We start from the raw sequence: 13,459 nt of genomic DNA, 5'->3' as shown, positions 1-13,459 counted from the left end.
GCTACACGTTGCATCGCCGAAATACTGAATACAGGAGCAGAAAGCAAATCCTGGCGTGGATCGCTGTTTGCTGGCAGAAGGAAGGAAAAGCACCCGCAGCCCCGAAAACTTCCTCCTCACCAGAAATCCAGATGCTCCTAGACCCAAAATTACAAATTGCCTGCTAGCGAGACCTTAAAAAGGTAGTTCTCGGCAGTATTGCTCTCTGTAGTAGCAGTGTTAGACTGGGTCCCTTAAATACTTTTTCCCCATTATTATTTGTTGCACACATAAATACCTGAGCTGACAAGCTAGACTGAGGATTAGTCCATCGTCTAAAGGAAAGAGAAAAGGTAAGATGTTTCTGTGCATCACACAAAGAATGAGAAAACAACAAAGATAGTCCTTGACCTGGATAATTCCTGCCAACCTAGGAGAGGAGAGCAGGGGAACAAAACCATAAATTTCCTTTCTGCAAATTAGCATCTGCGAAAAACTGAATGGGGGAAGTGAAGAAAATTCCTGCAAGGTAAATTGATCTTGGGTTAGGAAGAGAGAAAAATATTCTGTAAAGTATTTGGTAGCAAAATCCAAACTTACAGTTTTAAAAGATATTGCAGTACTTTATATGAGTACTGTAGAGAAGCGTGATAGCTTGTTCAAAGTATAGAGAGAGATATGTCAGATATAGGATGAAGTGAAGAATGCCCAGCAGAAGAAATAAAAGACCACGATCTTGCAGACTGACTTATCAGTGAGCAACCACAGAGCAGTATCATGACATATCATAATTCCAGATACTTTCACATTTAGACAGAATTTTTTAGGTGCCAATACTGCTCTGGTGTCACATTAGCTGCAGTGTTAGTTCTGGGTCTGGGCCAGTGTACGCAGCCCGGTCGGACGTGGCGTTGTGTGTTCCTCCAGCCTCCCTTCCTGTTTTACTTCTCCCACATTGTCATTCCTTCTTCTTGCCTCTCCTTCCCCCCACCCCAATCCCTCAAATGAACTGACACTGCTTGTGCACACAAGCAGTGGGCAGTGCCAAGTGCTATCACCCAGCCTCTTCCGCAAGAGGACAGGATGCAAGTGAACCCTTCTGTAAGAACCTACAAATACAGAGCTCAGTGTCTTAATCATCCCACTACAAATAGCAAGCTGTTAGTACATGTTAGTGCCCCATATTAGTGAAAAGTTAGACACAGTTTGTATACTTACTGTGCAGAAAAGTTTTGACAGATCTGTATGTAAGATCTCAGGATGTGCAAGATACATGGAAGATACGCTCAGTTCACCCCAAGACAGGATCAGAAGGGTGTTACAAATGTTAAACATACCTCATTTCTTTTGGATTGCTCCAACTATCTTCTATGCTGTGGTCAAAGCCAAGCATTAGTTTACCACATATTGAGCATGACACACTCCCCCACAATCCAATATTCAGCATTTCTCCAACCCACAGGAAAGTTAATTGACACTGATTCAAATATGCAAATAAGAAAATCAGCAAACTGTTCTGAAGTGCACAAATCACCTTAAAAGAGCAAAGAGATCCTGTGATTAATTTAGAGGCACCTCTATATATTTTTTTTTTTTTTTTTTTAATGTGAATGTGCCAGAAAAAAGGGAGCATATTCATCCCTGGATGTTTTGCGAATACCGGTTGAATTCATACCATTGTTAATATAATTAGGACTTTTACATAAGACAATGACAGCATGATATAACCATTATATAACATGGGAAACTTGTAATGGGGAAGTCAGGCTCAGTCCCACCTTTGAATCCTCCCTCAGATGCAAGTGGCCTAGACAACCAGTTGTGTTGTAGTCCTGAATGTGGAAGGAAAGCCTGACTCTCCTGGGAGGTCATATTTAAACACAGGTATTTCTTTGGCTTCAACAAATCTCCTACTCACCACATGAGAGAATCATTGTGTGTTCTCAGTATGCATGTAATTAATTTTCTACCAAATGGAAGAGCTCAGGTCGGAATGCACTCAGCCAGTGGCTTTAGCAATCACTTAGAAACATAACATCTTCTGCCAGGCAGATCACAGGCATGAGCTAAAAGCTCTCCTATTTCAGGACTCACACTGGGAGAATGTTTGAGGTGGTCATATCATACCCATCCTTTTCCAGCTGAACCATATAAATAAAACCATAAAACTGGTGTGTTTCACAACTCATGACAAGATCTCTAGCTTTGTTTTAAAGCTTTCCTTCCTTCTCCTTGCTAAGGTGATTAGCGTCTTCCAACTTGAAGCATTCTCTGGCAGGGATGGACTTGATCTTGAGTTGATGTGCTTCAGTGAGGCGGCTTAGACTGCTAAGTTGTTGGGTAAAATGCTGGCTTTTCCTATGTTAATTTCGGGTAAGAAGAGTTTTCAACAACTCAATTTATTTGCATAAGCATGAAAATGAAATATTTTATTTTAGTTATATGGAACATTTTGATCACCAGGGAAAGTTTTTATGTCTTTTGTATTTCTCTTGAAAGATATAATAGCACTTAAAAATAAATTTTTTTGGTTTTCATACTTGGCAGTCAGACTGAAAATCAATCTTTTACCATCTTGGAGAGCCCCCTTCATCAAACACATTCAATGTGGTAACATAGATGATTGCTTAGAATGAAGACTTTGCAATGCATCTGCTGGTCACGTTTACCACAAGTGGGCTTTTTTGTCCTCAAGTTATTCCAAATGGGTGTTAATTCATTTCAAGTTCTACTGATTGATTTTTTTGTGAAGTTTTTCCTAAAGATCTGCAAAAAATATAAAGACATGATTTTTAACCATTGTTTCCAAACACTTCTATAAAAAATGAATCAAAACTAATCATTCACACCCAATCATAATAAAAACATAAACTGAAAGTGGAGTAGCAGCCAGCATTATTTCCTTCATCCACTGGAATCCTATGCCTCACATGGCTGAGACAGTTTTGTGGTGTGCAGGACTTATGAAATCTCTAAACAATAAGGAAAAAAAAAGTATTGAATTCCCGTATCATTTGCAAAGCAGCCATCGTCTTGAGCTCTGAATGATTCAAGGACGTGCTGGAAAAACACAATTATAGACCTTAAATGTGATAGTGTGTAGTACATAGGCATGAGATTGAGATTTTACAAGGAATTTTTGCTCCTTTTTTCATGATTTTGAGTTATTTCCCTTTAGAAACAGGATAAATGATGTTACTTTGAAAGACACATTGATTTATTTTTAGGTGTTATCAAAAAACTCTCCTTGTTTTCATGGGTATTAAGGGGACTGCATAGACAAAATCATCTTTCACCTGACTTGACAATAAAGCTTTGGCAAATGTCAAAATGCTCCATAACTCAGCTTCACAAAAAAGAGAAGTTGACTTCTTGATTCTCCACTAAACCTATGCGCTCTGTAGATTTGCAGCTTTCCCATAATGGTTTTCTAGCATGAATGTTTCACTGGTTGAGGAAATAATCAGTAAGATTCTCAGATGTCTGATAGAATTGATGAAGCTCTGACATTGCAGCTATTTGCAGGCAGACGATGGCCTCTCTACACACCACCAGCCCCTGCACCACTGCAGCTGCTCTGGGGGTAGGAGGGCTTTTAGGATCTTGCCTTAATTTTAGGGGAAGATCCACCACACAGAGGTTGCCAAAGTGCTTAGAGTACAGAACACATTCTTGAGATTGAGGACCAAGTCACTCACACTCCAGGCTCTGCACACCAACAGGGAAATCCGAACATGTTCCTTTTACTGTAAAACCATGAGGACAGATATCAAGGCACTTGTTCTTTTTCTAGGTCTACAGTGTCAGCTCCAGGTGGATGTTGTTCTTTAAAAGTCCAGAAATGGCTAACTGCATAGTAACACTTTGAAACTTAGCTATGAGTTTGTCCGAATAAAACTTTCCAAAGAGCAGTTCAATGAAGGCATACACTGCAGCATCAAAAGGTGCCTTTTAACCAATTTTTCACGTTCTGCTTCATAGAAAAATTTTCTCCACATAGCACAGACATAGCTCTTCCTTAGCAGTCTGGGCTAGAAGGGGAAACTTTGGGTTTTTTCTTTGTACTGAATGGTATTTGCTGCAAAATTAATGCAAAGCCCAGTGGTTTCCAAAAAGTGAGCTCCAGAGGCACAGATGTGAAAAACTCATCTTTCTCTAGAAGCTGCACTCAAAAATAGAATTGTCAACACAGCTGCTAGGTAAGTCCTCTTAAAAAACGTTTTCAGATTCCTGGCCAAGAAAACAGACCTGCTACATACACAGAATAATGAAATATGACTAGCTTTCTTTCTTCTGAAAATGTTCACCTTTTCATAGACAGAAAGCAAAAAATGATCTAAGATTCCATATGCTCAGTTATGCATAATATAGGAGGCTTAGGCTCCCATAAAAAAAGGTTTATAAGTGGTAATCAGTGATGTCATATTAATTATAAGCAATAAGCAGTAGTGGCTGCTCTTGAAATCTGCAGGCTATGCTATTTTGGGAAAATGGCCACTTTTTATATTAGCTGTTCATTTTATGAAACCTTTTGTGAACAAATACTAGAAGTTCATGCACAGCAACTGAATGGGTAAGTCAAAGCATCTGGACAGAACCATTGCTCTTTTCAGGTGTGGATTACAGCAAACAATCCAGGGCTGTTGCTCATCATAATAATTTTAAATTTTTTTTTTCTCTCTACTTATTTAAGGTAGTGCCATGTAATCTTTCTAAACCTGGATGTATAAAATACTGAACTACAGAGTACACTGAAGTAAAATCACAGAGTCAAAATATTCAATTTGCAATACCTTATCACTAGAAAAAAGTTCGCTTTATTTAGATCATAGTCTCAAGCAATGCAAAAACCCGTAGGTATTCATTTGTGACAATTTTCATTCATATTTTATCAATTTACAGTATCATTATTTTTCTATTCAGCTGAAATTTAAAGCAATAATTTGCAATAGACAGAATATGGACATTATTTCTGATATAAATGTACAGCATAACATATGCATTAAAGCTGTGAATGTAAGGTTTATAGTTTTTGAATCACCATTTCTGAGCAATGTGTTTAAAAGTATATGATATGTTCTCTGACAAAGATCAAAGAGCTTAATATATTTTGTAAGTTACAGCTATAATGATTGCATTTGCAAAAGCTGTAATTTACTGGTCTATTTCCATAATGAATGGGAGCCTAACAAGTCACACAAGCTGATACATTCAGCAAAAATAAGGGATATCTTAGACTTGACTTGGAATATGCATTATGATAATAGCTGCAGTTTTACTAGAGAGTAAATTTTCTTTTATTTCTTGGCATGCTTACCTTGTCAGTCTTCCTGGGTTTTTTAGTTTTCTAAACCAAAATATATTTTAGGAATATCAGCAAATGAAGGGTAGAGGGAGGTTGCAATGGTGCATTCATTCCTGTGCACACAAGTGTTCTGAAAGGCTGTGAGAGAAGAAAAGACACATTCTTAGGTAAAGACAGGCAAGAAACCTGAGGACTAAAGGAAGATACATCTCAGGCACAGTAATATAATTTCCCTTTCTGTGGTACTCTAAAAGGACTTATGTCATTACCTTGTTGTCTCACAGTGGGCATGACATGCCATAATCAAAATTGGGTATTGTAAAAGAATTGCTACTATGGTCTCTTTCCTGTAGATTTTTAATACAGATTTACATGGCTCCACAGGAAGATGAGACAAAGCAGTGGAAAATAAATTATCTAGGAATTGTTAAGTACACAGCCAACTTCTGGCTCAGGAATAACTTCAGCAACCAAGTCGTCAAGATGAGAGATTATGTGTAGAAATTTCCTGTACTTTCCATTGGCATTTGTTCTGGGACACTGTTGGAGAAGAAACAGCCTGTTAGTTCTACTCTCTGGTCAGAGCCAATACAACCATTCAAATGTTACATTCTTAATTTGGTTGATCTTAGGTACCTAGAACAGAAGATAACCTAAATATAAAGTAAATGCTTCTACCTTTGCACCTGGAAAACTGTACCACTTTATAAAGTACCTTCAATGAATTCAGACCTCCAGCAGGAAGCAGTGCAGAGCTCCACTTAATGTGCATGCCTTGTAAATCCCTCATAAACCTCCAGTTTACCAAATACATCCTGCAAGAGGTTGTCAAAACCTCTCCTTTTTTCCACTTCCCACAGTCAGGGCAGTTCACAGGAATTACCGTATTCTACAAGATCCCTGGCTCAACAGTCACTTCCTTCTAAAAGTATGTTTTGCTTCATGGGAAAGCACAGTTCTTCCCTATCATCCCTCCTTTTCAACTCCCTCTGACTTGTTCCTGAGTAGTATTCCATGGAAGGGAAGCTTCCATAAGTCCCAGAAGTACTTTGTAGTTTGATTCAACACAGCTCATGTCTGTTTGACCTTTAAATGGCAAAACTCAGAAGGTTTTATTAATATCAGTGTATAAATCTTAGTTTTTTTGGTTTTTTCTATCCTCAGGACACTAAATCCCACATATGTAATTAAATAAAAGAATCGCTTCTCCTAAGGAAAGCTCGCAGAAACTCTCTTTTATATTTACCTGCACATTGTTCAGATAAATAACTTTATGTTCCTGTTCAGCAAGCTACAAATCCAATCTTAGGGAGGGGAAAAAATAATTCATGCAAAGTTTACCCCACTTTCTTCAGAAAACTTTTTGCAGATATCACAAAGAAAAGGACTGTATTCTTTTAACAATGCTCATGTTCAGGGAGTTCTGTTGATTTACAGTTCTTATACAGAAAAATCAGTTATGGGTATTGATCTGTCCTGATTCAATTCTTTGTTGGTTAATTTAGTGGCAGCTAGGTTTTCCTGTATTGCTTCAACACTGCTTTGTAGTTCCCAGCATTACCTTTAACTCTTCTGTGAAACTTAGGTATTGTATTTAGCCTCCCTCCAATCTTCAGATAGTAGCTGGCTTTAATTATAAAATGTGTATTTGTTAAACAACTCAGATGCTTTATTTTTATTTCCAGGCTCACAGGTTTAAGAAGAATGCCTTTTTCTCTGGAGGTTATTTTCATTATCCTCACATGAACCCTTCATCAAAAATGCTACAGCTTATCTTCCTTTGATAATTTTCACCTTTGTTAGCAAAATTATCATTAGTATAACCATATCACCACCTTTTTTTTTTTTTTTTTCCCCAGAGCTTGGAGTCTTAATGTTAAGATTTCAAAAAAGTGGGAAGGGCAGGAGTTTATTTGCAGAAAGCAAGAAGGGAGAAAAAAAAAAAAAAAAAAAAAAAAAAAAAAAAAAAGAGGGACACTTTGATTTCCCACTGCAGTTTCCTCTGCAGCAAGTACAAAATTGTGACCCTTAAAAATACAACAGTTCCAAAGCAGATAAAACACAGTAGAGAGATTGTGGGAACCCAGCAGATAAAGAGATGAATATTTGTATAGGAGCCATCAATCTTCCTACTTCTCATGGATGGTTTGTTCCCCAGTGACACCTAAAGAGCAAAAGATCCTGTGGGCAAGTAAGGTAGCATGACAGGTGGCCGGTTGCCTCCAGGCAACCTTTGAAAGACCATTTGCCTAACCTGACAAGGCACGGATAATTGACTAACTCACTTCAGTTATCTGACAAAGTCTCAGGGTTGTGTCTTTGTGAAGACAATAGGGTTGCACCCTTCCTTCCCTAGTAAAGAGAAGGTGCTGAAGAGAGACCCTGGAAATTTGTGGCTGTGGAGTTGCTTTCAGCCTCAAATCTTTGAAGACAAGCTTCTCTGCAGTCAGAAAGTCAGGTATTAATACCTTAAGAAGAAACAGGAAAAAATCTAAAAGAGACTTTTCTGTGTTATCTCTAATTCCAGTGGGAGTTTTGCATATGAAGATATGATGAATATGCAGAAAGTCATTAAGGCTATTTGTATTGTTTTCTGTGATTGTTAAAAAAAAATTGAATTCTTACATTTTAGTTATTGCTATTTTCAGTAGGGATGGGGCTAGATGACTTTCTGAAGTCCCTTGTACCATATATTATTCTGTAACTCCAAGTCCTCAATGCAATATTCTAATTCCTCTATGAGAAATAAAGTTGTACAAAGAAAAAAAATATTGAAAATTTCTGAAAAGAGCTTGGCACCCAGCTGCATATTTCTTTGTTCTTCCGTAGGATACGTGTCGCCTGTAAGAGTTGAGAGTATGACAGCAATGGCTCCTTTCTTGTGGCTTTGGAAATTGGAACAATGAAACTGGCTTGTGACGGCTGAAACTGGTGCATACTGTTATTGAGGTTGAGCAGAAGTACAGTGCTGTGATGTCTACACCTAGAATCTAGTCTTCTCTAATTTTTTTTTCTTTCTGGAATTTTTTTATTGGCTCCTATTGTCTTTCAGTGCACATGTAGTGACTGGACACTTCTCAATTCAAGAAAAAGTTTTAGCTCATACCCTTCTTATGCTTCCTTAATAAGTATGTTCTTCTGTCTATCTATAAAGGCTTCCTGCTGCTTGCTTTCAAGTTAAAATGAGTATAAATCCTACCACGATAAGTTTTTGCAAAATACACAGCTGTTAAAATTCACAATTCTTAAGAGTGCCTTTGGAGACCTCCTTAGAAACCACAGGTCTCTTAATGTCAGTTTAAGTGAGCCTTGGTATCTTGGCATGTACAGTATGCAGATCCTTTTGTAAATTTGTTATTTCCAGAGAAGTGTTACAGAATAGTCTTATGATGCTTTTTCTACATCATGTATCCTTTTTTTTTTTTATGTGAAGTTAAAAAAAAAGCAAGCAAAGCTTGAAAAACCAAGCAAAGTTTTTCCAGAAACCATGAGTTAAAAAAAAATAAATAGTCTAATCTCAGTAGAACTATGGCAATTGATTTCCTCACAGATACTGTCTCTGCTTGTAATTTACGATACGTATGCAAATTGCATATGTTTAAATGAATATGCTAAATGTTGCAGTTAGCCTGGCCATGTGCAGTAGATTGCATTTGAGCATACATCAACCATCCACGTGCAGTCCTTTTATCTGGATTTTAATTTAGATTTACTGAAGTCTCATGACTCCAGCTGCTGAAAAATTCCAGATCAATAGCCAGAGAAATCTCAGATAAGTAATAACAGGCAAAAACATATTGCCAAATAATGGATAGTAACAATTAGAACAATTGACACGTATTGAATGGATTAATGCATCTTCCATATCTAACCAGACAATAGAACAAAATATATGAAGAATGAAAGGGAAGGAAACTGCAAGAAGATTCCTTGTTATTCCTAGAATTTGCACATTCCTCTTCCTAATGAGTCTGTGCACTCTTTCAGATTATTTGGAACCAGTGATCCAAACCAGTCCATCCCTTGTTTCTAGTAGGGAAGAAGTGTCGTGCCCCTAATCCCAAAGGCTACAGCCAAGAACTTCGAGGAGCCCCTGAAGTTTATGTTTGTCCATATCCTGTCTGAGTCCTAGTAATTCCCCTCTGTTCATCAACTCAAGGACTAAATCTGCATGCAACCTAAAAGCTTCATACTATCTTGTCAGAGAAGCTTAGGGCAGAGCTTCACTGCATTATATCTGTAATCTACAAGTCTGAACATCACTTGAATACCAAACCATGCACATCTTGCAAAAATGCAGGGATTAAGCAAGAGACTTAATAACATAAGTCAAAACACCGGGGACGTGTAAGGCACATGCAAGTATTTAGCTGAAGAGAACATTTCCATACCCCTTATGCTATCTGTTCACCACATGATTTTGTTTTCTTGTCAGTTGGTAATAAAGTTACACTGGCATTTTTGAAATACAGGGTGATTACTAGAGTGAAAATGAGCATGATGGATACCATGCAGTGTACACTTTCTGCTGTGGTGGGTAAGAAAGATTTCACTCACTAACTCCATTGTTATCCTGAATTAATCCCTGAAATACATTTGCAGAGCTTCTAGAAATATGTTTATGTGCTCTCATAAAAGTCGCAGATCATCTGAATTTGAAAACCACAAGTTACTTCATATTTTTTAAAGTATATGTGGAAGTAAGCACAGATAACATGAGAGAGTTCTGCTTTGCACCTGCAGAGATAGTGTCAGGTTTTTGAACCTTAAAATATATAGGATACTAGATTACATTATATATAGATATATACATATATAGATTATATATGCTATTTTAGATTATAAATGATAAATTGTTTTCAGAAAAGAATGACAGTTTACCATTAATTTATGAAGCTATAGACATAATTAGCTTATTTTTATTCTATTTAATAAAAAAAAAAAATCAAGAAAACATGTTCCAAATCCTCAAGAGAAAAGGTGCCATTCCTTGGTTTCAAAGGTGATTTGAATGATAAAGTTAATTCTTTAAAATTATGCTTTAGGTTTAGAGTTTTCAAACATGTATTCTATATATGATTCATTAAATTAAATTTGTATTACTAACTTTGTATTATGATCTGGGTCTGGGCATTTGTTACGTAGAGAGATTTATTACTAAATTTTTGGCTAATAAAGAAGTCAAACTTACATGTATCCATTTTTCTTTCCCTGAAAATTCTTGACAGTTGCATGCAACTTCTATGAAAAGAAACAAAAGGGTTGAAAGTCAAAATTGCATTTACTTCATTTAGTACATGGGAGTTTGATTTGATTTTGCTATTGTTGTTTGGGATTGGGGTTTCTTTTCTCCAAGACTTAAGAAAAATGAGGGAGGAAAAAGAAATTTTAGACTTAAGAAAACATAAGGAAGTTAGAGGATTTTATAAATTGTGGGGAATTGTGGTTTTATATAAGGTTTATGTATAGTAACAGGATTACAAATATTATTAATTAATAGAAAAGCAAAACAAGTATACAATATCTTTGCTAAATGAAAGTAATTGATCACTTTCTAGAAAGGCTTTAAGTAATGTAGCTACCTGAAATGTTAAGTTACAATAAAGTTATAGTGAGAAATGGTGCAAATTTCAAATTAGTGTGCATAACTCATTTGTCTACCCACGGTAAGAAGCAGAAGAAATACATACAGGAAAAAAAGATACATCAAGTAAATAAAAGTAAGTTTTAAGAAACATAGCTTAGAGCATCTACTTCATTAGTTCTTTTTTCTTTGCAATGTTTATTAATAATTGGCCGCTCAGTTCTGCTAGATAGTGCTACAGGTAAAGAAGATAACAGCCTAAAGTCTTGATGAGAAATAATCACCAGATGTTATCAATAGAATTTTAGTCCCTACCTATATTTCTTCATAGTATCTGCAATTTTATTGATTACATTTCTCTCTTTATTGCAGAGTCTGTGATAAAAGATCCAGCTGGCAAAGGTGACCGGTGTTAATCAGACCCTATCTCTCCTGACAGTGATCACTGCAAAAGTATTCTCAAAGTAAAATAACCATCAGCTGTGTATCAGGGAAATACTTATGAAGGTATTATTTTAGCAGTAGGTGAGACGTTCTGCAGCTAGCAAATCTTGGCTAAAGAATTAGCACTTGGGAATTTTACAGGTTAGTTACTTTCCAAAGGAACTAGGATAGTTAGGCTCAATAGGGGAGGATCTAAATAGGAAGACAGTGACCACAGTTTAAATGATTGCTTACAAAACTTTAGTGACCTATTCTACAACCCCAGACTGTGACCCCATATATTTCCATTTCGCTTTAAGTCACAAAATACATCTTAATATCCAAATAGTCAAATCCAGAATATTAGTGATTTTAGCTGATGAGTGAAGCCGGACATTTTCACCTAAATCATCCCACAAGATATAAACTGATAAGTCTTTCATTGTATAAAGCTCCCAGTGTCTGTTATCTGATCTTGTACTTTTGAAGAAAAAGACTGCATGTAGTGTATGTGGAAGTAATATTCCTCCTGGAGGGTCACTCTTCATTGTATTATAGTTATCTGCTTTTCTGGTTTTCTTATATATGGTATTCTGTGAATGCCACAAAACATAAGGTACAGAGCACATCTGTTTCATCAACATCAGCTTAAAAAAATAGCTTTTCAGGAAGAAAAAAATCTTTTAAAATTGTCCTAAATTCGTTCAAGATACTACTTGTCATTAAGGAGTATGCTGATGAAATGAAATGTTGACAGACTAATAACAATATTCATTTCACTATTACAATTGAAAATATATAAAATGAATATTCACAGCAAGAGATCAAAACCTTGGATTACAAGAGGAAAATGGAGAAAAATATTTATTCCTCAGAAGTAATACTATACAGGATGAATCAATCCTTTTCTTTACTAGACCTTCATAAAAAAAAAAAAAAACAAAGAAGGAGATAATATTCTTTGGAAAAAAGTGCTTAAGGTAGATGATCTTTCGATTCAACTTCTAGCATCCATGCAATAGAAATGTTCCTCCAACCTATTTACTACTAGAATATGCTTTTATCATCTTAATCTCTGTGACCTCTGAGAAAAAAAAAATCTGTGGGTGGTAGAATAATGCCATTTGAGTCACAGCATATTTCTGCAGATGCTGGAAAAGGACAGTTTTACTGACAAATATTTACCTATTTAAAGCAGCCAACAAAACTACCTTGTATTAAATCATCTCAATTTTATAACTCACCTGAGGTGGTTTAGAACACCAAATCCCAACTTAAAAATCATTCAGTGTTCCAACACAGGAACAAGTGTCAATGATTATATCCCATCTCTGTGATACAGGAGACACAGACTGTAAATTTTACATTGGCAACGCTCTTCCTGCTTTCAGGTTTTTTAAGCCTTTATTTGCATATAAATGAGCTGTGGTAGAAACTGCCAGTGGTAGTAGTCCTCTTTACAGACAGAAAACAGAATTTCTCATATACATGTGCTCTATCAGGGTGGATGTAAACCCCTTCTCTCTCCCTGATGCAGTGAAGTCTTCTGACATGCTCACAGTGAGCAGGTGAGAGCATCAGTGACATTAAAAGATTACCCCAGCAGCAGAGCATTCTTGGCATTGCTTTTTGTACCTGTTCAATCCAGCATGATACAAAGTGGTTATCATGCAAAAAAAGGGTTCATTGTCCTTTCTCATACTTTTGCCTGGCAGACATAGTATGGTTCTGGGAAATGTCACAGTTTTTAAAGTTTTTTACAAGACATGGTTTTTATTTTCTTCATACAGCGTACACTTTAGAGATTTTGGACAAATTCTGCTAGGTATGACTATTTAAATCTTTCTTAAATGTCTCTTTTTCATCTTTCCTGAGGATATAATCATATATCTCACTCTGCTTAAAGGTGAAGATTAATTGAAGGTGTTTTCATTACTTCCACCCCATTCACTTTCATGCTCTTTCTACTCTGTGGATGACCAGCATACGTTGCTCTCCCAGCTGACATCCTCCTACAGTTCCATAATGTCACAAAATAAATTTATATCATGTTTTGGAAAAAAGAAGTGATGGAAACCCAACAATGCAAAAACAAGGCAAAGGACTACTAAGACAGCAGATGGTGGACCTGCATCCCACTCTTCTGCCCAGGAAAACTTGAATGAATA

General features: G+C 36.4%; 1 long non-coding RNA gene across 1 annotated transcript; it reads right to left on the bottom strand.

The window, feature by feature from the left end:
* Positions 1–1,574: 1,574 nt before the first annotated feature.
* LOC140680271 (uncharacterized) lies at positions 1,575–12,051 on the bottom strand. Its single transcript, XR_012056739.1, has 3 exons — positions 10,476–12,051; positions 5,297–5,422; positions 1,575–2,745 (listed from the first exon to the last, which is right to left on the bottom strand). It is a non-coding gene; the product is annotated as an uncharacterized lncRNA (long non-coding RNA).
* Positions 12,052–13,459: the final 1,408 nt, after the last annotated feature.

The sequence above is a fragment of the Taeniopygia guttata genome, chromosome 1, assembly GCF_048771995.1.
Source record: "Taeniopygia guttata chromosome 1, bTaeGut7.mat, whole genome shotgun sequence".
Taxonomy (NCBI): domain Eukaryota; kingdom Metazoa; phylum Chordata; class Aves; order Passeriformes; family Estrildidae; genus Taeniopygia; species Taeniopygia guttata.
The sequence above is the reverse complement of the archived record's forward strand: the minus strand, read 5'-3'. Positions and strand labels throughout refer to the sequence as shown.